Here is a 26,431-nt window from a genome sequence, read left to right on the forward strand (position 1 = left end):
CCAAAGATAATGTGCCCTTGGAGAGACACGGCAATGTAGATAAGGGCGCAGAGGGCTTTGCCAACTGGGCAGCCCTCATCGAGGAGATTAAGGTAAGGAGGAATTGTCGCACCGCCCCATGGTTCAACGAGACACAGAGCTCTTGGACAGGCCTGTAGGAAGACTTATGACGAGAAACTAAAAGTTGCTCATAGGATTAGGAAGTACAAAAGAGCTCCTCAAGAGGAAAAGGCATTATTTTGTGCCAACACAATGTATCCAGCCACATCCTCTGGGGAGCTCTTTCAGGTGGTGCAACAACTCTCCGTCCCCCGTCGGCCGGGGGGTTTGAAGGATGGCAAGACTTCTGCCGTCAGCCGCCTGGTTACTTTCAGTCTGGACTTACCAACATTTATGATGGACTCGATCCATCCACAAGAGCAAATGACCGGTTGCGACCTCTTGGCAGTGAGCGTCAGATGGAACCATGTAACACTCAGCTAATTTGCTCACTATCTTTCTGCCGCTTACCCCCAAAAATGATAGAATAGCTTCTTGTTAACACTAAATCGGGGTCGTCTTCAGAGGCGTGCGGGCCTGCAATGCTGCACATGGCGGCTGGCACTGGGGTACACCCTCTTGCTTCAGTAACGAATGGGATGAGTTCCTCGGGCTGCGATCCACCGCTATGGAAGGAGACGGCTGCCAGGCCGCTTCTTTTAAAAAAAAAAAAAAAACTCAACCTTGATAGTAAAGATTGCAAAAACTATCGCCTGATCTCGCTCCTTCCGTTGCCTGCCAAGACTCTGGAGAGACACAAACATCCATTCGATGACGCTCGTGGAAGTTCAGGCCTGGTTGGACAGATCACAGGTCGGTTTCCGGCAATATCACGGATTTGAATCTGCATTAGTGCCGGCCACAGGCTGCATTAGGCGGCAAGTGGCTGAAGGGCACGGTATGGCCTTGAACGTACTGGATCTATCGGCGGCCTTTGATACCATCTCCCCTCTCTACTAATTCAATGCCTACAAGTGATGGGCATTGCAGATGGGCCTTGGCACTGCTGTCCTCATTCCTTAAAGGTTGCTCTCAGAGGGTCATGCTGAATCAATACCACCCTGATGTTTTCTCCCTGCCTCATGGTGTACCCCTGGACTCACCCTGGAGCCCTGCGGGATTTATTTTTGTAGGTTTCTCCACTCGTCACCGCTATCTGTTCCGATGGGATGCATGCAATATCATACGCTGACGACACCCGAATCATGGCGTCCATCCCTACGAATTCCGCAGCCACAGCAGTTAACTTCTCACATTGTAGGTCTGCGGTTGCAGAACGAGTGGGAAGAAATTTCCTTAAACTCAATGGTGAGACAACAGAGGTGCTGATTTTTAGAAAGCATACCTCGATCTGGAATAATGCTTGGTAGCCAGACTCCCTCGGCACTCCGCCTGTCCCAGCTGAGAAAGCTGAAAATCTTGGAATGATTCCTGATACTAAGCACTCTCGTAATGGACAGGCCAATCGCATAGTTCTTGTGGCTTGTAAGAAGGTTAAAAAAAAAAAAAAAAAAAAAAAAAAAAAAAAAAACTTTCCCTTAATTCCCATTTCATTGCGGAAATAAACCCTGCTGGGATAAGGGACACGTTCCGGTGGTGCACCCCAGGTGGAGATCTGCGATCAGCCCATTGACACAAGGTCCCTTTGCCCAGAGTCCGCAAGATGAGGTGGGGGAGCAGAGCTTTCTCAGTCGCTGCTGCCAGACTCTGGAACTCAAACTTTCACTTCAATTAAAGGGGCACTTGCCTTTTAGAAAGGAATTAAAGACCTGGCTTTATACTGCTTACTTTTTTTTGGACCTCCTATCGGTTTGAATTTTCGCTGGATTGTGCAGGCTGTTTTAACTATAGCGCCTTGAAGCCTACTGGCATTTGTTAAGCTTTACAAAACTCAAATCCAAAAGAAGTGCAAAAGTACCCTCCCTGTGATGTTCACGCTCCTTCACAAACGTCTCACCTACTGTCTAAATTATGGCAGGTAAGGGTCGACACAACCAGGGGAAACTATTATTAGCCCAGGATGAGACAGTTTTGGTTAGTGGGTGCACAATCGGACGTTGGGTTTTCCAGTCTCCTCTGCCCCCTGGTGAGAGCATAGGTGCCACCTGACATGAGGCCTACATGGGTCACCTGTACGAGAAGTCACAAAAAGTCAGACAGGCGCTTTGGAGGGTAAACGGGAGCGCAGCACAAGTCACCTTTACATACTCTGGGCACTACATGGAGTTGCTTGACTGACCCTATGGGCACAAGGGAAACCTACAGTAGGCTGAGGGCTAGAGGAATGTTGTTTGGGTCTTGCCCTGCGAGACATTTAGTTTACTTACAAGGGCCTTGGAGCCAGTTCATTGCTTACCATTGGTTGGCTTCATTGACACTCATTTCTTTGGTTCTCTTTAGTCAGTTTCACTTCCTCTGCATGTGTTTGTCCCTCCCTAGGAGCATGGCCCAAGTACTGCTTCATTGCCCAGTGGGATTCTACTGCAAGCACTTTTCATTTTAGTTTCAGCATTCCATAAGAGTGCAAGTATTTGCAGTTCTTTCCCCACCCTCCTGCTCCTCCTGTCCCCATGCTGCACTAGTGTCTTTATGCTTGTGCGTTTTCCCCCACCCTGTGTGCTTTAATCCCAATTGCTTTTTTCACCCAGTGATTCTCCCCCTCGCAGATCCATGTTGTGCCCTCCTGTGTCCTTTTGCTTCCCTTCCTCTCTCAATTTGCCTACTGCCCTCCGTGTTGTTCCACCACTTCTCATCGTGAAGGCCTTCCCAGCTGTAATTTCTGCCCCCCACCCCTCCATCACTTCTTTTCAAAGCACAGCTTGTGTTTAACCCAGGGTGCTGCATATGTGCCCCATCACCATGCTCTCTACCACATTCTGTTGCTTTCCCTGCCCCTCCTGCATTATGAGAACCCATTTTCTGAAAGTTTGTTTGGTATCACGCAGACCTCAATTTGCAGAAAATGGGCAGAAAAATTAAGAACACGGGGCCACAAAATTTGTTTAGGAGGGGCCCAAAAAAATCCTTAAGACCACACAGTCTGTGCTCATGATGGGGCCTGATTGAGACCTCCAGAGCCAAGGCCGAAGGCAGTGCAGAGTTCACAGTGACAGTCAGATGGTTATAAGGGCATTCAGACTACATGCACATCCAATCCTTGGCCTCTGTGCAGAGCACGCTTAGTTACATGGAAGCAGATCAGATTGTCGTTTTAAGTTAAAGTGTGTCATGGCAGAACACAGCAGTCACAAGGAGGTCTGAAGAGCAAGGGTGCCCTTGTCGAGTAAAGGAAAGTGGTGTAAGGGGGAGAACGGGGCGCTTGAGACGCACAGAGGACCACCACTCCAGACTTCAATAGTGTTTAATTCACTCTCACATTCTCAGAAATGCAACTTTCTAGATCGTCAAAACACTGTCGCTGCTCATTTACCGGGGACTGCTAACAAGCATTGTCAAAGGCAAAATGGCTGTTTTTCAGAGCAGGTGTTTGAAGGATGACACTGTACGCCCGATGTTTTAGACCGCGCCCTTCGTGACACAGGCAGCTCTCTTGAAGAGGATTCCTAGTCACTGCCTTCTACCCCAGGGCAGTTTCGCGTTTCTCAAAATTCCTCGTCAGCGCTGGTTCACTTTGGATTCACTGCCTGCGCGGAGGTCATCGAAAAAATAAACCTAGTGACATGTACGCACTGATGTACAAGTCTGTAAGAGAAGGTAAAATAGTCACAGTCATAGCGACTGGGGGTGTATGTCACCCATAGCGTAAGCCGCCTCAAACTGCTGATGGGACAGGTGGATTTTAAAGGTGGGCCAGGTGGATTTTAAAAGGTGAGACAGGTAGAAGTGACATGTGCACTTACAAGTGCACATACCACTCCTCCTCCCCCCTCCCATGGCGGGCCTGCCCCTTCCTGCACACGCTGGCTCCAAGTCAGCAGCTACAAAACATGAAACAATAGTAAGATAACGTTTTATTTTTCAGCTGCTGGCTCTGAACTAGTGGGGCGACACTCCTCGGCCACTGCAGTGGAACCGCCACTGGTGCCCCGTCGTGTACCCTCCTTCCACCACCACGCGTGCCCCGTCGTGTACCCTCCTTCCACCACCACGCGTGCCCCGTCGTGTACCCTCCTTCCACCACCACGCGTGCCCTGTCGTGTACGCAGCCCGCATGAGTGCCCTGTCGTGTACGCAGCCCGCACCACGCGTGCCCAGTCGTGTACCTTCCTTCCACCACCACGTGTGCCCAGTCGTGTACCTGGCCCACACCACGTGTGCCCAGTCGTGTACCTGGCCCACACCACGTGTGCCCTGTCATGTACCCGGCCCACACCACGTTGTATCCTGTTGTGTACCCAGCCCGTACCACATGTGCGCCGTAGTGTACCCAACCTGCACCACATGGGCCCTGTCCTGTATCCAGCCTGCACCACGTGTGCCCCGTCGTGTACCCATCCAGCAACACGAGTGCCGCGTCGTGTACCCGGCCCGCACCACGAGTGCCCCGTCGTGTACCCGGCCCGCACCACGAGTGCCCCGTCGTGTACCCGGCCCGCACCACGAGTGCCCCGTCGTGTACCCGGCCCGCACCACGAGTGCCCCGTCGTGTACCCGGCCCGCACCACGAGTGCCCCGTCGTGTACCCGGCCCGCACCACGAGTGCCCCGTCGTGTACCCGGCCCGCACCACGAGTGCCCCGTCGTGTACCCGGAGCGCACCACGAGTGCCCCGTCGTGTACCCGGAGCGCACCACGAGTGCCCCGTCGTGTACCCGGAGCGCACCACGAGTGCCCCGTCGTGTACCCGGAGCGCACCACGAGTGCCCCGTCGTGTACCCGGACCGCACCACGAGTGCCCCGTCGTGTACCCGGACCGCACCACGAGTGCCCCGTCGTGTACCCGGACCGCACCACGAGTGCCCCGTCGTGTACCCGGACCGCACCACGAGTGCCCCGTCGTGTACCCGGACCGCACCACGAGTGCCCCGTCGTGTACCCGGACCGCACCACGAGTGCCCCGTCGTGTACCAGGCCCCCGTCGTGTACCCGGCCCGCACCACTAGTGCCCCATCGTGTACCCGGCCCACACCACGAGTGCCCGTCGTGTACCCGGCCCGCACCACGAGTGCCCCGTCGTGTACCCGGCCCGCACCACGAGTGCCCCGTCGTGTACCCGGCCCGCACCACGAGTGCCCCGTCGTGTACCCGGCCCGCACCACGAGTGCCCCGTCGTGTACCCGTTCTCCTCACCACAAACTTTGACAGTAAAGAGATTGGAGGGGCAGCGGCTGATAAACTCCTGCCTCAGATTAATAGTAGAGAAAGTAGGCGCTGCTTCACGAAACCAGAGAGACTGGAACGTTCCCGCCTCCTGGAAGAGATGCAGTCTGCTACCTCTGTGCTTTCATTGTGCAATGTTTGATTTCTCCAGTAGCCAGTTTTCATTGCGCACTCAAACGAACGTCCTCTGGGGTCCGTAAATGATTGACGAGACATAACAGAAATTAATTCAGTAGCCAAGCTCTAATCTTTTATGCCAAACAGCTTTCTGGCAAATGTTGCTTTCAGCAAGTGCAAGAAAACACGCGCCCAGCCGCACATCTGGAAAAGAAAGCCATGCTGCTCAACACAGCAGGAAATGAATGAGAGCAGCTCCAACCAATGAAAACCCACATCGCTTGTGCCAAAGGACGTAGGAACATTCCACAAAATTCTACAATAAAAGGTTCTGTGCCAAGGTCACACGTTTCTTAGTTACAAGTGCTAGTTCAGTGCACTAGGAGCAAAAAAGACAAGGTGACAAAAGTAATTGTGACTGCGAGGCGTCGAAGGGCTACATTTCGACAACAGCGAACCTTACCCATAAAATTTCGATTTTCACTTTTGTTGTTGTTCGTGAAGGAAGTAAAATATTTCACCATTGGTTTTTGATATTTACTTATTTCTGTATTTTTGTGTCCCCAGCTTCCAACAGGGATTCGGCGGGGGTCCCCAGCTTCCAACAGGGATTCGGCGGGGGTCCCCAGCTTCCAACAGGGATTCGGCGGGGGTCCCCAGCTTCCAACAGGGATTCGGCGGGGGTCCCCAGCTTCCAACAGGGATTCGGCGGGGGTCCCCAGCTTCCAACAGGGATTCGGCGGGGGTCCCCAGCTTCCAACAGAGACTCGGCGGGGGTCCCCAGCTTCCAACAGAGACTCGGCGGGGGTCCCCAGCTTCCAACAGGGATTCGGCGGGGGTCCCCAGCTTCCAACAGGGATTCGGCGGGGGTCCCCAGCTTCCAACAGGGATTCGGCGGGGGTCGCCAGCTTCCAACAGTGATTCGGCGGGGGTCCCCAGCTTCCAACAGGGATTCGGCGGGGGTCCCCAGCTTCCAACAGGGATTCGGCGGGGGTCCCCAGCTTCCAACAGGGATTCGGCGGGGGTCCCCAGCTTCCAACAGGGATTCGGCGGGGGTCCCCAGCTTCCAACAGGGATTCGGCGGGGGTCCCCAGCTTCCAACAGGGATTCGGCGGGGGTCCCCAGCTTCCAACAGGGATTCGGCGGGGGTCCCCAGCTTCCAACAGGGATTCGGCGGGGGACCCCAGCTTCCAACAGGGATTCGGCGGGGGACCCCAGCTTCCAACAGTGATTCAGCGGGGGTCCCCAGCTTCCAACAGTGATTCAGCGGGGGTCCCCAGCTTCCAACAGTGATTCAGCGGGGGTCCCCAGCTTCCAGCAGTGATTCAGCGGGGGTCCCCAGCTTCCAGCAGTGATTCAGCGGGGGTCCCCAGCTTCCAGCAGTGATTCAGCGGGGGTCCAAAACTTCCAGCAGTGATTCAGCGGGGGTCCAAAACTTCCAGCAGTGATTCAGCGGGGGTCCAAAACTTCCAGCAGTGATTCAGCGGGGGTCCCCAGCTTCCAGCAGGGATTCAGCAGCGGTTCCCCGGCTTCCAGCAGTGACTCAGCGGGGGTCCCCGGCTTCCAGCAGTGATTCAGCGGGGGTTCCCAGCTTCCAGCAGTGATTCAGTGGGGGTCCCCAGCTTCCAGCAGTGATTCAGTGGGGGTCCCCAGCTTCCAGCAGTGATTCAGTGGGGGTCCCCAGCTTCCAGCAGTGATTCAGCGGGGGTCCCCAGCTTCCAGCAGTGATTCAGCGGGGGTCCCCAGCTTCCAACAGTGATTCAGCGGGGGTCCCCAGCTTCCAGCAGTGATTCAGCGGGGGTCCCCAGCTTCCAGCAGTGATTCAGAGGGGGTCCCCAGCTTCTAGCAGTGATTCAGCAGGGGTCCCCAGCTTCCAGCAGTGATTCATCGGGGTCCCCAGCTTCCAGCAGTGATTCAGCGGGGGTCCCCAGCTTCCAGCAGTGATTCAGCGGGGGTCCACAGATGTCAAAAGGATGGGACTGCTGCCCTAAAGAATTGAGAAGCCTCCTGTGTACAAAGCATAAGGGGGCCAAAGCCCTGGCTACCCCAAAACTGCCCTGCCACATGCTCCAAGCTGGAGGCCAGGACACTCCTCTGAACCCCTTATCACAGGTATGTATTGACGGATGTATGAGCGCGGCGGCTGACCATGGAAGGCGCGTGGCAGAAAGTAAGACCATACATCAATCAAACCCCCCTTTATGATGCGTACATATGGCGGAGGGTTCTGAGGTCCAACACCCCGTGTAACCCAAGTATCCGAAGAGAAAGAAGCGAGCTTCATTACTGCAGAAAACTCGTGAAAGCTGAACTTTTCAAAACAAGCATTTAACAAAAGCCAATGCCCTCGGGGGAGAGACCAAAGAATGCGACCCTAGGTTCACCCTACACTCCCAGCTCGACTCACTCTCCTTGCAGTCAGTGCTCACAATGGCCCACCTCATGAATAGCGCCTTACAAAAGACCTGAAGAACAAAGAGATTGAGGGAGAGAGAAAAAATCTGAGGGAAGGAGAAAAGAGGGAACAGGAGGGAGTGTACGAGAGGAGAACTGGAGGAGTGCGAGAGAGCTGAAGACTAATGCGAGGGGGCGCAGTAGGAAACAACTAGAGGGTGCAAGAGTGAAAGACTTCTGTACAGGTAGACATGGGCGCTGGGAGTAGGGGTGCGCGGCGTAGACATAGGCGTGGGCAGTAGTGGTTCGAGTTGTGGACATATGTGCCAGGAGTAGTGGTGCGTGTGCAGACACAGGCGCTGGGAGTAGTGGCGCGTGTGCAGACACAGGCGCTGGGAGTAGTGATGCGTGTGCAGACACAGGCGCTGGGAGTAGTGATGCGTGTGCAGACACAGGCGGTGGGAGTAGTGGTGCGTGTGCAGACAGGCGCTGGGAGTAGTGGTTCGAGTTGTGGACATATGTGCCGGGAGTAGTGGTGTGGGGTGTAAACACAGGTGCCGGGAGTAGTGGTGCGTGTTCAGACACAGGTGCCGGGAGTAGTGGTGCGGGGTGTGAACATAAGCGCTGGTAGTAGTGGTGTGGGGTGTAGACAGACACTGGGAGTAGTGGTGCGTGTGCAGACACAGGCGCAGGGAGCAGTGGGGCGGGGTGTAGACATAGGCGCCGGGAGTAGTGGTGTGTGTGCGTGTGCAGACATAGGCGCCGGGAGTAGTGGTGCGGGTTGTAGATATGGGCGTGGAGGTAGTGGTGCGTGGTGTAAACACAGGTGCCGGGAGTAGTGGTGTGTGTGCGTGTGCAGACATAGGCGCCGGGAGTAGTGGTGTGTGTGCGTGTGCAGACATAGGCGCCGGGAGTAGTGGTGCGGGTTGTAGATATGGGCGTGGAGGTAGTGGTGCGTGGTGTAAACACAGGTGCCGGGAGTAGTGGTGTGTGTGCGTGTTCAGACATAGGCGCCGGGAGTAGTGGTGTGTGTGCGTGTGCAGACATAGGCGCCGGGAGTAGTGGTGCGGGTTGTAGATATGGGCGTGGAGGTAGTGGTGCGTGGTGTAAGCACAGGCGCTGGGAGTAGTGATGCGTGTGCAGACACAGGCGCTGGGAGTAGTGATGCGTGTGCAGACACAGGCGGTGGGAGTAGTGGTGCGTGTGCAGACAGGCGCTGGGAGTAGTGGTTCGAGTTGTGGACATATGTGCCGGGAGTAGTGGTGTGGGGTGTAAACACAGGTGCCGGGAGTAGTGGTGCGTGTTCAGACACAGGTGCCGGGAGTAGTGGTGCGTGTGCAGACACAGGCGCTGGGAGTGGTGGTGCGTGTGCAGACACAGGCGCTGGGAGTGGTGGTGCGTGTGCAGACACAGGCGCTGGGAGTAGTGGTGCGTGTGCAGACACAGGCGCAGGGAGCAGTGGGGCGGGGTGTAGACATAGGCGCCGGGAGTAGTGGTGTGTGTGCGTGTGCAGACATAGGCGCCGGGAGTAGTGGTGTGTGTGCGTGTGCAGACATAGGCGCCGGGAGTAGTGGTGCGGGTTGTAGATATGGGCGTGGAGGTAGTGGTGCGTGGTGTAAACACAGGTGCCGGGAGTAGTGGTGTGTGTGCGTGTTCAGACATAGGCGCCGGGAGTAGTGGTGTGTGTGCGTGTGCAGACATAGGCGCCGGGAGTAGTGGTGCGGGTTGTAGATATGGGCGTGGAGGTAGTGGTGCGTGGTGTAAGCACAGGCGCTGGGAGTAGTGATGCGTGTGCAGACACAGGCGCTGGGAGTAGTGATGCGTGTGCAGACACAGGCGGTGGGAGTAGTGGTGCGGAGTGTAAGCACAGGCGCTGGGAGTAGTGGTGTGGGGTGTAGACAGGCGCTGGGAGTAGTGGTGTGGGGTGTAGACAGGCGCTGGGAGTAGTGGTGCGTGTGCAGACACAGGCGCTGGGAGTGGTGGTGCGTGTGCAGACACAGGCGCTGGGAGTGGTGGTGCGTGTGCAGACACAGGCGCTGGGAGTGGTGGTGCGTGTGCAGACACAGGCGCTGGGAGTGGTGGTGCGTGTGCAGACACAGGCGCTGGGAGTGGTGGTGCGTGTGCAGACACAGGCGCTGGGAGTGGTGGTGCGTGTGCAGACACAGGCGCTGGGAGTGGTGGTGCGTGTGCAGACACAGGCGCTGGGAGTAGTGGTGCGTGTGCAGACACAGGCGCTGGGAGTAGTGGTGCGTGTGCAGACACAGGCGCTGGGAGTAGTGGTGCGTGTGCAGACACAGGCGCTGGGAGTAGTGGTGCGTGTGCAGACACAGGCGCTGGGAGTAGTGGTGCGTGTGCAGACACAGGCGCAGGGAGTAGTGGTGCGTGTGCAGACACAGGCGCAGGGAGCAGTGGGGCGGGGTGTAGACAGGCGCTGGGAGTAGTGGTGCGTGTGCAGACACAGGCGCTGGGAGGGTGGTGCTGGGTGCAGACACAGGCGCTGGGAGTAGTGGTGCGTGTGCAGACACAGGCGCTGGGAGTAGTGGTGCGTGTGCAGACACAGGCGCTGGGAGTAGTGGTGCGTGTGCAGACACAGGCGCTGGGAGGGTGGTGCTGGGTGCAGACACAGGCGCTGGGAGTAGTGGTGTGGGGTGTAGACATAGGCGCTGGGAGTAGTGGTGCGTGTGCAGACACAGGCGCTGGGAGTAGTGGTGCGTGTGCAGACACAGGCGCTGGGAGTAGTGGTGTGGGGTGTAGACATAGGCGCTGGGAGTAGTGGTGTGGGGTGTAGACATAGGCGCTGGGAGTAGTGGTGCTGGGTGTAGACACAGGCGCTGGGAGTAGTGGTGCGTGTGCAGACACAGGCGCTGGGAGTAGTGGTGCGGGGTGTAGACACAGGCGCTGGGAGTAGTGGTGTGGGGTGTAGACACAGGCGCTGGGAGTAGTGGTGTGGGGTGTAGACACAGGCGCTGGGAGTAGTGGTGTGGGGTGTAGACATAGGCGCTCGGAGTAGTGGTGCTGGGTGTAGACATAGGCGCTCGGAGTAGTGGTGCTGAATGCAGACACAGGCGGTGGTAGTTGTGAGACCGGCCTCACGGCGTTGCCCTCTCCATCATCCCGCCAACCTGCAACCACCCTCAAGACCCGACATCCCCGACTCCGGCCGCCCCAGCCACCCCCGATCCACGGGCCGGCCAGAGACCTGACAGACTCAACACTCTACCACGCATGCCCAACCGAGGGAGCGGGAACCCTCGAGCCAGACCCAGAGGCGCCAGCCCAGTCACACCTCGGGTCGCCTTCCCCGGGAGGACTCAATCGGCCACCAGGCCCCTGGGGAGCAGGCGCCTCCCCTACCGAGCGTCTGGGGTCCCTCCCAGACCCACCTGAAAAGACCAAGAAGTGAGCGGCAGGAAATCCCGCCGAACCCCCTCCGTCATGCCAGTCCCCCCTCTGCGAGCACTCCGGACTTCAAAGAACCAGCGGAGTATAACAAGGGGTGCCGGAGGAACAAGGACAGAGAAGACCTGGAACCATCTGAGCCTGCTGACGCTGTCGCGGCTCCTGAACGCGGAAGTCACCTGGGCCTGCTGAGTGACTCGCGGCCTCTTGCTATTGAACCATCTGAGCCCTGCGGACGAGGTCGCGGCTCCCGAACACTGAACCACCTAGGCCTGCTGAGCGACTCGCGGCCCCCAGCATTGAACTATCTGAGCCTGCTGACGGAATCGCGGCTCCTGAACTCCGACCACCTGTGCCTGCTGAGAGACTCGCGGCGCTCCCCTTGAGGACGACTCGATCAGAGATCGCCCAGAGACACAACACCCTCCAGCTCGAGGATTGGGAGCTTCCGCAGGGTATTTCGCAGAGACACTATCTTGAAAGACTGTCCCGCTACCCCCATTCCCCCCGACTGAATTGTGGTACGTTGTGCCACTGCTGTACTATTTGCCTTTTGGGTCATAAAGATCCCTGAAATCATCGATAAAAGAACTTATCGTCCTACCAAGAATACGTGTGGTGTCCCTCTGTTCACAGTGCAGCTCAGGGTGTGCGCGCCTGGTTCGGCTTACTTGGGAGAGGTGGGTCAAAGGGGGGGGCAAGACGTGTTCGAACCCCCTTCCGGCGGACGCCTTTCCAACAGTAGTAGTGGTGCGTGTGCAGACACAGGCGCTGGGAGTAGTGGTCCGTGTGCAGACACAGGCGCTGGGAGTAGCGATGCGTGTGCAGACACAGGCGGTGGGAGTAGTGGTGCAGACATAGGCCCTGGAAGTAGTGATGCTGGATGTAGGCGTGGGGGTAGTGGTGTGGGGTGCCTACAGCATCCTCAAAATATCCATGCTGGAGTTCAGAGGGTGCATGACCAGTAAAGACGCCTTTACGTTTTGTTTGCATCTTGTCCTGTGCTGAGTGTGCAGAGGTCAAATGCCAGGCTGGGTCTTCAGACAGATTGCTGCTTATTCTTTTAACATGCAGATTGGCGTTTACTTTTCTTTCTCCAACTGTAAAATTAGAACATTTACTAAAGTGAACTCTCGGACAATCTTCTTGAGGGCAGGGAGTGTCAAAGGAAAGGCTGTTTTTTTTTTTTGGTAAACAAAAAAATTCAATACCTGTAAATGAACTGCACAAATATTTTAAGTATGTCAGAAATTAGGAAAGCACAAATTAAGCACTTTATTGTAATTCTGGAGTGTGATGGGAACAAAGATTGTAACAGCATCTAGACAAATCAAGACACTTGCTTGGTGTTGCGCAAATGAGAAATATTTGCATAAAAACGACGTCCGTGTGAATTCTGGGGCCGTTTCAGTGTCTGTAAATGGCAGTGACTGCTGGACCTTGCCTTAGTGATATCTGTAGCAGGAGCTCAAAGACGGGTCACTGCCTACATGCTACATCCTTACTACTCTCTGCTGAACGGGCGTAGCGCCTTTTCTACACCTATTCTCTATGCAGCGCTTTCCTTTCTCAATTCCTTCCAAGGCGCCAACCGGGAACTCGGTCATGCCGCCAATATGGCCGTTGTGCCGGTCCCCGGGACACTTCCTAGGCGGGGGCGGAGCCATTGGCTGCCTGTCTGTGGCCCGGAAGTAGTCTAAGCACTTCCGGGGCAAACGCAGGCGAAACGGGTCCCGGATCTTGCCGGGACCTGCTCTTTCCAGTATCTGGGGGGCAAAGGCTCAAGGAAAAGAGCCACGAAGCGGTGAGAAAGTCTTTTCTTCGCCGCTCCGCTCCAGAAGACAGCACCTCACCAGCCCCACAGGCCGGAGGACTTCAGGAAGCCCCGGTTTCTCTTCCCCCGCCCCCCCATCCCCTGCGGCTGGGAGGTTTTAGGAAGTATTGATGTTCAGGCATGTGTTTAACGGTTTGCTTTACAGGTTAAAGTTTGTAATGTTCTCTTCAGTCATTGAATGTCATATTGTAATATTTTACTTTACAGGGTGTTGTAATTTTGCTTGCCGTATTTTATGTAGGAGTATCCTTCGTCTGCGGTAAGGTCATGATTGCTAGGTCAATTTTACATCTCTTAGTAGGCATCCCATTGTTTAATGGGGACCCCGGGGGGGGGGGGGGGGAGGGGGGCGGGACCGAGGTCCCTCTTCACACTCCAGGGGCCGCTTACGGCCGGTAGGCTCAAGGGTGTGGGGGTAGGAAGTGCCGCTTACGGTAGGCCCCTTGGGCCAAACCCCACGCAGGTGCATGGGCGCAAACGTGGCATAACATCAGTCCCTCGGAGGTAGTATTGGAGGGCGTAGGGGGTGCCCACGGAAATGAATCTGATGGGCAAACGGGCGTCCTGCGTGAGGTCACTCCGTTAAGAAGGGGGACCTGGCAAGTAGTTGGGAACAGTCATGACCTTTCGCGTAGGCTCATCCAGGATACGCAGAAAACAAGTGTACATATTCCAGTTTTAGGTTAGGTACGGCTATGTATTAGACTCATGTTAAGGTCAGCCATAAAAGATGTGTAAATATGTGTATTTGAAATGTGATTGAATAGGTTTGGGTTTTCTGCATCTAAAAAAATGGTGTTAATAATTTTAATTATGCTTCAGTAATTGTAATAAAATACGGCCGGGGTTATCCGATCCCTAATCCAATTTGTATGTTTGGATGATTTATTATTGGTGCCTCGGGGGAAAGGGGGGGGGGGGAGCTTTGCAAACAACCATCCCGGGATCCCTGTCTGGAGGGGAGTGTTGGGGGGGTTGGTCTACAATTCAACCCATGGGAGGGGTCTCTGCAATACCAGGCCATATAGGTCTTCGGGGATGAGACAGTCACAGCAGCACCCCTACTCTGAAAACTGCTCCAGCCCCACCGCAAATAGATCAAGAATAAGAAACCTGGAGGGGGGGGGGGGGGGGGGACTTCTAGACCACGAGACAGCATGCCACATCACGAGAGAGAGAAGGCAAGGGTTGCAAAGCCAGAGAAATAGAGAACAAAAGAGAGGGGGAGAACACAACAAAGGCCCAAAGACAGATCAGGAGAAAGAAGAACTACAGAGTGCCAGGAAAAAGAACAGGGGGTGGAGGAGAGAGAGAGGCCCAGACAAACCGAGAGACAAAGAACCACAGATGCTAGCAGCTGTCTCTACCTGGGCAGACAGGTTCCTCCAGTGTGGGGGAGGGGAGCCAAAGAGCCCGGGGGAGCAGGGCTGGCAGGAAGGAATGAACATGCTACCACCAGCTCAGCTTCCTCGCCTGAGAAAGAAGGAAGTTTGCAAAGCTGATGCCTTTGTTTCGGAAGATCCATGTGAGAGGAGCCTGCACTGCTGCGGCCTTTGTTTTACCTGCTCCGTGCGAGAGAAGCCTGCACTCCCGCAGCCTTTGTTTCACAAGCTCCATGCAAGAGAAGCCTGCACTAATGCTGCCTTTGTTTCACATGCTCCATGTGAGTGAAGACTGCATGCTGCTTCCTTTGTTGCACAAGCTCCATGCGAGGGAAGCTTGCACTGCTGCTTCCTTTGTTGCACAAGCTCCATGCGAGAGAAGCTCGCACTGCTGCTGCTTTTGTTTCACAAGCTCCATGCGAGAGAAGCCTGCACTAATGCTGCCTTTGTTGCACAAGCTCCAATGAGAGAGAAGCTTGCACTGCTGCTGCCTTTGTTTCACACGCTCCATGCGAGAGAAGCCTGCACTAATGCTGCCTTTGTTGCACAAGCTCCAATGAGAGAGAAGCTTGCACTGCTGCTGCCTTTGTTTCACACGCTCCATGCGAGAGAAGCCTGCACTAATGCTGCCTTTGTTGCACAAGCTCCATGCGATAGAAGCATGCACTGCTGCTGCCTTTGTTTCACAGGTTCCATGCGAGAGAAGCCTGCACTAATGCTGCCTTTGTTTCACAAGCTCCATGTGAGAGAAGACTGTGTACTGCTTCCTTTGTTCCACAAGCTCCATGCGAGAGAAGCCTGCACTGCAATCGCATGGGCTGTACCTAGCTGCATGTGTGAGAGACAGTACCCAGCTGAGCTCGGTGCTGAACTGGACTTGTGGAAGATGTAAGCTTGAACGTCTGTGCTCCGTACTGTACCTGCTCTGTATGTGAGGGAAGCCTGCACAGCAGATACCTGCACTGGGGATTTGAGAGTTCAGGAAGCTCTCACCTTGGTGACCTCTGCTGGTGACCTCTGCTCATCGAGCTGTGTGGATATGAGGGAAGCTGGTATTGCAGCTGCCTGTGCTGTACCCATCCTGTGTGTGCACAGAGCTTGCATTTCCATCTCCAGCGCTAGATGTATTCGTTTGCATGAGAGGGTGCCCTGCTGCATCCTTCAAGGAAATCTTGACCGTACCCGAGAAGGAGGCTGCCCTCCTGCCTCACATGCAGATTGACATGCTGTAGCAGGCTGCGGTCACTCTGCCATTAGAGTACAGATGCGCAGTAAACAGGAAATTACAAATGTGCTTTGGACGTCAGCACTTGTGGCGCACGCCGACCTCAACCAGAGGTGTAAATACAGGTCTCCGTGCAGTACAGACTGTGCACGGTCAGCAGCTCTGCCCGACGACAGACAACACCTCAGACAAACATGAAGGCCCCACCTGTTCAAGAGTGGAGCGCAGAGCGGGTTTTTCACCGCAGACATCAGGACCCCGAGGGTGTGCTTCGACCGACTCCCACTGGAGACGTTATGGCAAAACACAAGCTGTGGACTACAGAACTAACCCAGTAAAATGCATCGGTGGCCCAGGACCATTAGCTTACTTGCCTATGCCTGCTGAGGTGGGTGACCTCTGACCCCCTAGGGTATGACAATCAGGATGGAACACCAAAATTATCCGTGGCAAAAATTGTCAAACACAGCAGGACTTGGTAGCAAGTGTGGCAAACCCATAATTTTGTTGAAAGGGCCATAGAATTGCATCACTTCAGTGGCCCGGACTATACGCCAAGGTGTTTCACGGTGTGAGGGTATGCAGGGAGAAGCGGTCACGGCACTCTGCCATCCACAGGACACTGCGAGTATTAAAATGTGGGAGACACGCACCGATTTCTCAAGTGGGCCCTGGTAGGGCAGAGAGTGCGATAAACCAGCAAGGTCAGACTGGCCTAAAGGGCAATGAGGCAGACCCTGGAGGGCTGGTCTGACCGGTCGGAGCGTGGACCATTGGTGGGCCCATTTCATGGTCTGCTGGGCCGGTTTTTATTACTATTTATTTCCATGATATTAAAATTAAAATTGCCTACAGCAAGCTCCAAGTCAGGCGGCCTTTCATACCTCGCAAAAACACTTTTACGGTGCGTCTTTAGAAGTTGAAAACGAGCCACTTTGCAAGCATGGGCCACTCTTCGCCTATCCCAATTCACGAATGGTGGCTTCCTTCGTTTTGGTGCTGCGCCCATTTCCTGTCCCAGTCCTACCCGGACTATTAGGCCAGGCACCTGGGAGCCATCTCACCACTGAGAAGACACTCATAGGACAGTTCTATAACAGAAAATGCCACCCTGGCCGGAAGGCACAATCTGTCTAGTTGCTAAAGACCTGCCAAAAATTTACCAGGGGCCTAAAGCAGCCCATTGCTGACCGTTGGTTGGCTCGATTGAGGTTTTTGTTTCTGGTTCAATGCGTGCTTTGTCCATCTTTTGTTCGTCCATTCTCTTGCCCATAACCGCTTTATTGCTGTCCTTTCACTGCTCATGTGTAGATAACTACTTTTTTCTTTTTGTCTAAGCAGTCCATGAGGTGCTTGTGTTTTCCAGCTGTCTCTCTCAGATGCTTGTAGAGCTTCATGCTCCATGTTGCTCTCTTATCTGTGTGCGTCTGTTCCAATGCATGATCCATGTTGCTCTCACCCTTGTACTTCTCCCTTTGCGATCATGTTTTCCCTACTTGTTTTGTCTCCCTTCCCTCTTTTCTTCACCCACCCCCAAGTGGTTCTCCCCAACCCCCCCCCCCACCCATTAACCAAACCTGCTTCTCCATCCACTCCCGGTCCAATTTCCCCCCCCCCCCCCCGAGGGTAGCCAACAAATTGTTGCCTTTCCTCTAAAAATAAATCCGAATTTAAATATTCATCTATTTTGTTATCAATTTACCTCGGATTTGTAGAGAAACTAAAATGGTGCCCGCGTCCTGAACGTGCCTGCCTCCACTAAATGAGGTGGCGGCGTCTGCAAAATGACACGCCCAAGTTGTGGCGCCTTTTTTTGTTTTTCCTTATGCTAATGCTGTACGGCATGAACAAAATGCAACGGCATACCCAATAGGCAAGACCGATTGGCTTTGCCAATGCTTGTTTTACAAACAGGCAATGTTGGGCCAAAAGAAGGGTGAGGGGCTGGGAGGGACAATGTAGGGTTCGAGGAGTCATGTGGGTTGTTGTCTGAAAGAGGGCATAGTACAGCAGGTTGTCTATTTTATAGCGCTTTGGTCAGTGGGGTCGCGTCGCAGCGCCCTCCCTCCTCTGGACGGAGGCTCCGACATCCACCTGCCCTCGTGCCCGGCTCCAAGGAGCGCCCTGCAGCCCCACGCTGTTCGTGCGCATGCGTGCGCGTAGCAGGTGCCGTCACGTGGCCGGAATGCATCACCCCAGGGCTCGCCCTCAGCCACCACTTCCTCTTTGACCATGAAAGCTCCTCAGTTACAGTGGTGGGACATGACTCACTGACAGTAGGGCTAGTCACTGGTGTGTGAGGTGGGGCTAGGGACCTCTCGCCCTCCCGGCAGCCACCGCAAGCTTTGATCATGCCCACGAACACGACCTCTTGTGCAAGGGCTCGTGCCACAAGTATGTGGCTGCGACTGCTGCTGCTAGAAGCGCAGTCTGCCACTGCCATGTCTGTTTACTCATTGACTCACTCGTCCTTGCCTGGATCTAGAAGTCCCACTCACTCTCAGCCAATCAGAGACGGTCTTGAAGAGGAGGCCCCTCAGCGGATGGGGGTCCAACCGAGGGCCCCTTACCAGAGGGAGCTCCCTGCAGCAAAGGGGACGGTGAGTGGCGAGTGAAACTGGGGGGTATTGTTTTATGTAATAGGTGCACAGACGGAGAAGACCTGTTCTCCTGTCTGCAGTCTGAGGGTGCCCTGGCTGCGAGTGTGGCGAGAACCATCAAAGATGCAGAGCTTCTCTGCGCCATATGGTGGCGCTACTCATGCAGGCTTCGTATGAGCTACTTACCTTCGACAACGCTCTTTCTGGCGGCTCCAGCCGTAGATTCCTCATTTTAGGACTATTCTCAGGCACTTGACTGGATCCAGTTTTTAGCATAGGTTCTAGTGTGGTGCGGCTGCGCACAGACTACACACCGTCCCGGAGTGACGGCCAGGGCTGCATATAGGCACCCCCAAGCGCCATGACATCACTATCCATACCCTTGGATTCAGATCTCAAATACAATGACTCATGCCCGGTGCAAACGTGCAATGTGGGACCTTTTAAAAGAGGCCATTCCACAGAAGGGGAGGTGGGTGTGGAGTCTGCAGCTGGACAGAGTACCCGCGTGAAGGAGGGTTACAGAGGTGAGTTACTTGCTCTTCTGATGGAGGCTTCTAACCGCAGGTCCCTCGTCTTTAGAACAGAAACCAGCAGAAGCTCCCCTGGTGCGGGCTCAGTGGAAGGACTCGGACCCAAAAGTTCTCCAGGACCAAACAACCGAAACGCCCTTCCTGTCGGACTGAACCAGAAAGGCTAGAATGCTTTGTAAAAGCGCAAAGATGCCCACGTCGCAGCCTGGCCGATATCAAGAACAGGAACTCCACGTGCCAACGCAGTGGGAGCAGCCCTGGCCCTGGTGGAACCAGCCCTTCTGGAGGCGGCTTCGTGCCCAACGCAGAGGACAATCTACCGGAATAAAGTGGACTCGGCACGGCTTCACCTCTCTTCGTCCTGGAGAACCACACGATGAACTGATCACCCGCTGAAGGCCTCTGGTATGTAAAAGCTCGGTGCCCTGCTGGGGTCCGAACTATAGTCTCTCCCCTCATTCGTGGGATGATGTGGTGCAAAGAGTCGGATGCGTGATGCACGGTCCAACATCAGAGGGAGTCACAACCTTTGGTTGAAATTCCGCTAGGGCTCTCACCACGATTTTGTCCAGAAAGAGTTTGAAGCCCACTCCCTCAACGAGCGGAAGTTATCGGAATGAGAAACACCGGGTGCACAGACGAAAAGTAAGGACAAAATTGAGGTCCCATTGTGGCATTACGAAGGACTTACGAGGAAACATGGATCAAAAATGTAAGAAATCACAGGCGATCTGAAGGACAGTTAGTTCGATAAATGCAAAAAGAGCCGGAGAGGGCTGACCGATCACGTTTAACCACACCAACTGCAACTCTATGTTGGGCCAAACTCAAAAGAAGCAACCATACACCAGACAGTGTGGCCTGCAACGGGTCCATACTACAGGTGCCACACCAAGCCACAAACTTGCACCAGCCTTTGTCGAAGGCCGCCGGGATGAAATTCACTACTCTGGGAGGGAGAACGAATGCCGTCCTCTGCGGCCACTCAGTCTCCACGCATGGAGAAGTAGATTGAGAAGGCCTGGGTGCAAAACCATGCCCTGCTGCTGCCACAGAACATCATCGCAAAGCCGCAGCCTGATGGGAGGACGGGTGCCGATGCACAGACGTTCTGGGTACCACACTCTCCTGGACCAAACCAGAGCCACGAGGATGACTTGGGCTCAGTCGTTCCTGAACTTCTTTAGCACTCTGGGTACGAGAGGTAGCGGCAAGAAGCATACAGGAGTCCTGTGCCCCACCCTAGGCAGAACGCATCTCAGCGAGAGAGCCTTCTGGGAAACTCCCGTGTTCAAAAGTGCTGACATTACTTGTTCTCAGAGGTGGTGAAGAAATTGAACAAGGCTTCCTTTTCATTGGTGGAAGATGCCCCTCGCCACCTCTGGGCGCATCAGCCATTCGTGGTCTGCTAGGTGGCGCCGGCTCAGTTTGTCCGCCCTGGCATTTACAGATCCTGCAAGATAGCGCAGGACAGGAAAATCCACTGATGTCGACCCAGTTCTGCCTGCTTTGCTGCAGTAGCACACTGCGGGGAGTCGTCTGTGAGGACCTGAACCAGGCTCCTTTGTGGACTGCAGGAAAATGGCCCACAACTCCAACAGGGTGATATGGAGACAGTTCTCTGCTGCCCATTGTGTCCTGCTCTGGAGCCCTGGTGTGCTAGCGCTGGTTCCAGTTCTGGAGTCCTTACCTGTAGCATTGGGCCCTGCTCTGGGGCCCTGGTGTGCTAGCGCTGGTTCCAGTTCTAGAGTCCTTACCTGGAGTATAGAGCCCTGCTCTGGAGTCCTTACCTGGAGCATAGGGCCCTGCTCTGGGGCCCTGGTGTGCTAGCACTGGCTCCAGTTCTGGAGTCCTTATCTGAAGGATAAGAGTCCCGCTCTGGAGTCCTTATCTGACGTACAGTGTCCTGCTCTGGGGCCCTTGTGTGTTAGCACTGGTTTGAGTTACGAAGTCCTTAACTGGAGGATAGAGCCATGCACTGGAGTCCTTATCTGAAGTACAATGCTCTGGTCTGGAGTCCTTATCTGAAGTACAGTGTCCTGATCTGGAACCCTGGTGTGGCAGCACTGGTTCCAGTTCTGGAGCCCTCTCTTGAAGTATATAGTGCCTTGCTCTGGAGTATCGAGCCCTGCTCCGGAGCCCTGGTGTGCTAGCGCTGGTTCCAGTTCTGGAGTACTGAACCCGGGTCTAGAGGCCGCGTGCAGACCACGGCTCTGATCTGGAGACTTCCCACAGAGTATCGAGTCCAGTTCTGGAGCCCTCTCCTGCAGTATATAGTGCCTTGCTCTGGAATATCGAGCCCTGGTGTACCGGCACTGGTTCCAGTCCTGGAGCCCTGGTGTACCAGCACTGGTTCCAGTCCTGGAGCCCTGGTGTACCAGCACTGGTTCCAGTTCTGGAGCCCTGGTGTACTAGCACTGGTTCCAGTTCTGGAGTACTGTGTCCTGTTCTAGATCTCCGGTATGGTGGCACTGGTTCCAGTTCTGGAGTACTGTGTCCTGTTCTAGATCTCTGGTACGGTGGCACTGGTTCCAGTTCTGGAGTACTGTACCCGGTCTAGAGGCCGCGCGCAGACCACGGTTCTGCTCTGGAGACTTCCCACAGAAAACGGAGTCCAGTTCTGGACCGCTCCGCATCTCTCGCTTCCTGGGTAGTTCTGGAGAGGTCTCCAAACCACGAGCGAGTCCAGGGAACTCACCGGAGGCGGCTCGTGTGAAGCCACGCGGTGGTGAGATGCCGTGTGTCACGGGGGGCGCAGACCACGCTCACACTCCCGAGGAGCACACGAGGCTGGACCCTTCCGTCACAGATCCCCGCACAAGGTTCACTGGTGAGTAGACATGGTGGGGCGGAGGGCATGGGCCTTGGACCTGACGTGACCTCTAGGCGCTGTATCCCGGGCAGACGTGATTGAGGCGCACGAATTACGGATTCAAAACATGGCTGCCAGGGTGCTGATTTATGAGGTGCAAAGCCGGAGACCCCGCGGGCCCCGAGGTGGTCGGAGTGCACTGCACCGGCTGCATTGGGTCTCAACCCGGCCTGGCACAAATCTCAAGGCCCTGCCTGCGCCTGGGGGGCAAACCACGATCGAGGAATCTCCCAGGATCCTCTGCAGGAATTCTCCTCCTGGGAGGGTCAGGTTTTACACCTCGGAGGCCGAATATGTCCAGTCTCTGCCCCTAGAGCCCATTGCTACACCCCCTGCCCTTCCATAAACTGGTTACTAATGCGACTTTAACGTGACTTACGTGTCACCTAGGCGCCTAGAAGCACTGTGAGTGATGCGCTATTAAAGATTCCTGAAGTAAAGAAACGGTATTACATCAGCTTAAGTTGTGGTCTACTCCGCCCTCTTAGTTTTAGGAATAAATTGTATTTTTAATGACCCCGGTTTAACGGAAGTGAAGTAGCCACTTCCAGATGCCCTCTAGACCTATTCTGATGACGTGTATATTTACAGATATACAGGAGTGCACAGAACAGGTCAAGTGCAAACAGCAATTAACCAAGCCTGCGACGAGTAACGTATGTGCTAGAACATGGATTCGATGTCGACGGGGGTGCCTTAACAGACCGTTACTGGATATTAAAACATCCTCATGAGAACGGGTTTGGGGTCAGTCTTTTCGCCTTTTCTAAAGCAGGGGCCGCTGGCAAAGTTGAAAGGATGAACCGATGTGCACACTGGGCTTAAAAGTGCCACCTCCGAGCCATGGACAAAGACAATAGTGAACCAACAGAGGGGCGCCCGACAATAGTGAACCAACAGAGGGGCGCCTGTGACATTACTGAACCAACAGAGGGGCGCCTGTGACATTACTGAACCAACAGAGGGGCGCCTGTGACATTACTGAACCAACAGAGGGGCGCCTGTGACATTACTGAACCAACAGAGGGGCGCCCGACAATAGTGAACCAACAGAGGGGCGCCCGACAATAGTACAGAGGGGCGCCCGACAATAGTACAGAGGGGTGCCCGACAATAGTACAGAGGGGCGCCCGACAATAGTACAGAGGGGCGCCCGACAATAGTACAGAGGGGCATGTGACAATAGTGAATCAACAGAGGGGCGCCTGACAATAGTGAACAGAGGGGCGCCTGTGACAATAGTGAACAGAGGGGCGCCTGTGACAATAGTGAATGAACAGAGGGGCGCCTGACAATAGTGAATCAACAGAGGGGCGCCTGACAATAGTGAATCAACAGAGGGGCGCCCGACAATAGTGAATCAACAGAGGGGCGCCCGACAATAGTGAACCAACAGAGGGGCGCCCGACAATAGTGAACCAACAGAGGGGCGCCCGACAATAGTGAACCAACAGAGGGGCGCCCGACAATAGTGAACCAACAGAGGGGCGCCCGACAATAGTGAACCAACAGAGGGGCGCCCGACAATAGTGAACCAACAGAGGGGCGCCCGACAATAGTGAACCAACAGAGGGGCGCCCGACAATAGTGAACCAACAGAGGGGCGCCCGACAATAGTGAACCAACAGAGGGGCGCCCGACAATAGTGAACCAACAGAGGGGCGCCCGACAGTGAACCAACAGAGGGGCGCCCGACAGTGAACCAACAGAGGGGCGCCCGACAGTGAACCAACAGAGGGGCGCCCGACAATAGTGAACCAACAGAGGGGCGCCCGACAATAGTGAACCAACAGAGGGGCGCCCGACAATAGTGAACCAACAGAGGGGCGCCCGACAATAGTGAACCAACAGAGGGGCGCCCGACAATAGTGAACCAACAGAGGGGCGCCCGACAATAGTGAACCAACAGAGGGGCGCCCGACAATAGTGAACCAACAGAGGGGCGCCCGACAATAGTGAACCAACAGAGGGGCGCCCGACAATAGTGAACCAACAGAGGGGCATGTGACAATAGTGAATCAACAGAGCGACACTCAATCCGGAATCAACTGAGCGACGCCTGACAATAGTAGATCAACAGAGGGGCGCCTGACAATAGTGGATCAACAGAGGGGCGCCTGACAATAGTGAATCATCAGAGGGACGCCTGACAATAGTGGATCAACAGAGGGGCGCCTGACAATAGTGGATCAACAGAGGGGCGCCTGACAATAGTGGATCAACAGAGGGGCGCCTGACAATAGTGGATCAACAGAGGGGCGCCTGACAATAGTGGATCAACAGAGGGGCGCCTGACAATAGTGGATCAACAGAGGGGCGCCTGACAATAGTGGATCAACAGAGGGGCGCCTGACAATAGTGGATCAACAGAGGGGCGCCTGACAATAGTGGATCAACAGAGGGGCGCCTGACAATAGTGGATCAACAGAGGGGCGCCTGACAATAGTGGATCAACAGAGGGGCGCCTGACAATAGTGGATCAACAGAGGGGCGCCTGACAATAGTGGATCAACAGAGGGGCGCCTGACAATAGTGGATCAACAGAGGGGCGCCTGACAATAGTGAATCAACAGAGGGGCGCCTGACAATAGTGAATCAACAGAGGGGCGCCTGACAATAGTGAATCAACAGAGGGGCGCCTGACAATAGTGAATCAACAGAGGGGCGCCTGACAATAGTGAATCAACAGAGGGGCGCCTGACAATAGTGAATCAACAGAGGGGCGCCTGACAATAGTGAATCAACAGAGGGGCGCCTGACAATAGTGATTCACAATCAGGAATCAACAGAGGGGCACCTGACAATAGTGAATCAACAGAGGGGACGCCTGACAACAGTGACTCAACAGTGGGGACGCCTGACAACAGTGAATCAACAGAGGGGCGCCTGACAATAGTGAATCACAATCAGGAATCAACAGAGGGACGCCTGACAATAGTGACTCAACAGAGGGACGCCTTACAGTAAATCATCAGAGGGGCGCCTGACAATAGTGAACCAACAGAGGGACGCCTGACAATAGTGAACCAACAGAGGGACGCCTGACAATAGTGACTCAACAGAGGGACGCCTTACAGTAAATCATCAGAGGGGCGCCTGACAATAGTGAACCAACAGAGGGACGCCTGACAATAGTGAACCAACAGAGGGACGCCTGACAATAGTGAACCAACAGAGGGACGCCTGACAATAGTGAACCAACAGAGGGGCGCCTGACAATAGTGGATCAACAGAGGGGCGCCTGACAATAGTGAATCATCAGAGGGACGCCTGACAATAGTGGATCAACAGAGGGGCGCCTGACAATAGTGGATCAACAGAGGGGCGCCTGACAATAGTGGATCAACAGAGGGGCGCCTGACAATAGTGGATCAACAGAGGGGCGCCTGACAATAGTGGATCAACAGAGGGGCGCCTGACAATAGTGGATCAACAGAGGGGCGCCTGACAATAGTGGATCAACAGAGGGGCGCCTGACAATAGTGGATCAACAGAGGGGCGCCTGACAATAGTGGATCAACAGAGGGGCGCCTGACAATAGTGGATCAACAGAGGGGCGCCTGACAATAGTGGATCAACAGAGGGGCGCCTGACAATAGTGGATCAACAGAGGGGCGCCTGACAATAGTGGATCAACAGAGGGGCGCCTGACAATAGTGGATCAACAGAGGGGCGCCTGACAATAGTGGATCAACAGAGGGGCGCCTGACAATAGTGAATCAACAGAGGGGCGCCTGACAATAGTGAATCAACAGAGGGGCGCCTGACAATAGTGAATCAACAGAGGGGCGCCTGACAATAGTGAATCAACAGAGGGGCGCCTGACAATAGTGAATCAACAGAGGGGCGCCTGACAATAGTGAATCAACAGAGGGGCGCCTGACAATAGTGAATCAACAGAGGGGCGCCTGACAATAGTGAATCAACAGAGGGGCGCCTGACAATAGTGATTCACAATCAGGAATCAACAGAGGGGCACCTGACAATAGTGAATCAACAGAGGGGACGCCTGACAACAGTGACTCAACAGTGGGGACGCCTGACAACAGTGAATCAACAGAGGGGCGCCTGACAATAGTGAATCACAATCAGGAATCAACAGAGGGACGCCTGACAATAGTGACTCAACAGAGGGACGCCTTACAGTAAATCATCAGAGGGGCGCCTGACAATAGTGAACCAACAGAGGGACGCCTGACAATAGTGAACCAACAGAGGGACGCCTGACAATAGTGACTCAACAGAGGGACGCCTTACAGTAAATCATCAGAGGGGCGCCTGACAATAGTGAACCAACAGAGGGACGCCTGACAATAGTGAACCAACAGAGGGACGCCTGACAATAGTGAACCAACAGAGGGACGCCTGACAATAGTGAACCAACAGAGGGACGCCTGACAATAGTGAACCAACAGAGGGACGCCTGACAACAGTGAATCAACAGAGGGACGCCTGACAACAGTGAATCAACAGAGGGACGCCTGACAACAGTGAATCAACAGAGGGACGCCTGACAACAGTGAATCAACAGAGGGACGCCTGACAACAGTGAATCAACAGAGGGACGCCTGACAACAGTGAACCAACAGAGGGACGCCTGACAACAGTGAACCAACAGAGGGACGCCTGACAACAGTGAACCAACAGAGGGACGCCTGACAACAGTGAACCAACAGAGGGACGCCTGACAACAGTGAACCAACAGAGGGACGCCTGACAACAGTGAACCAACAGAGGGACGCCTGACAACAGTGAAC

The 26,431-nt window shown here is 54.8% G+C and overlaps 1 protein-coding gene across 5 annotated transcripts in view; it reads right to left on the reverse strand.

Moving 5' to 3' along the window:
- The window catches only part of PLXNB3 (plexin B3), a 394,300-nt gene that overhangs the window by 357,370 nt on the left and 10,499 nt on the right, over window positions 1–26,431 (reverse strand). The gene's annotated exons all lie outside the window — the stretch shown is intronic.

This window comes from Triturus cristatus, chromosome 10, assembly GCF_964204655.1.
Source record: "Triturus cristatus chromosome 10, aTriCri1.1, whole genome shotgun sequence".
Taxonomy (NCBI): Eukaryota; Metazoa; Chordata; class Amphibia; order Caudata; family Salamandridae; genus Triturus; species Triturus cristatus.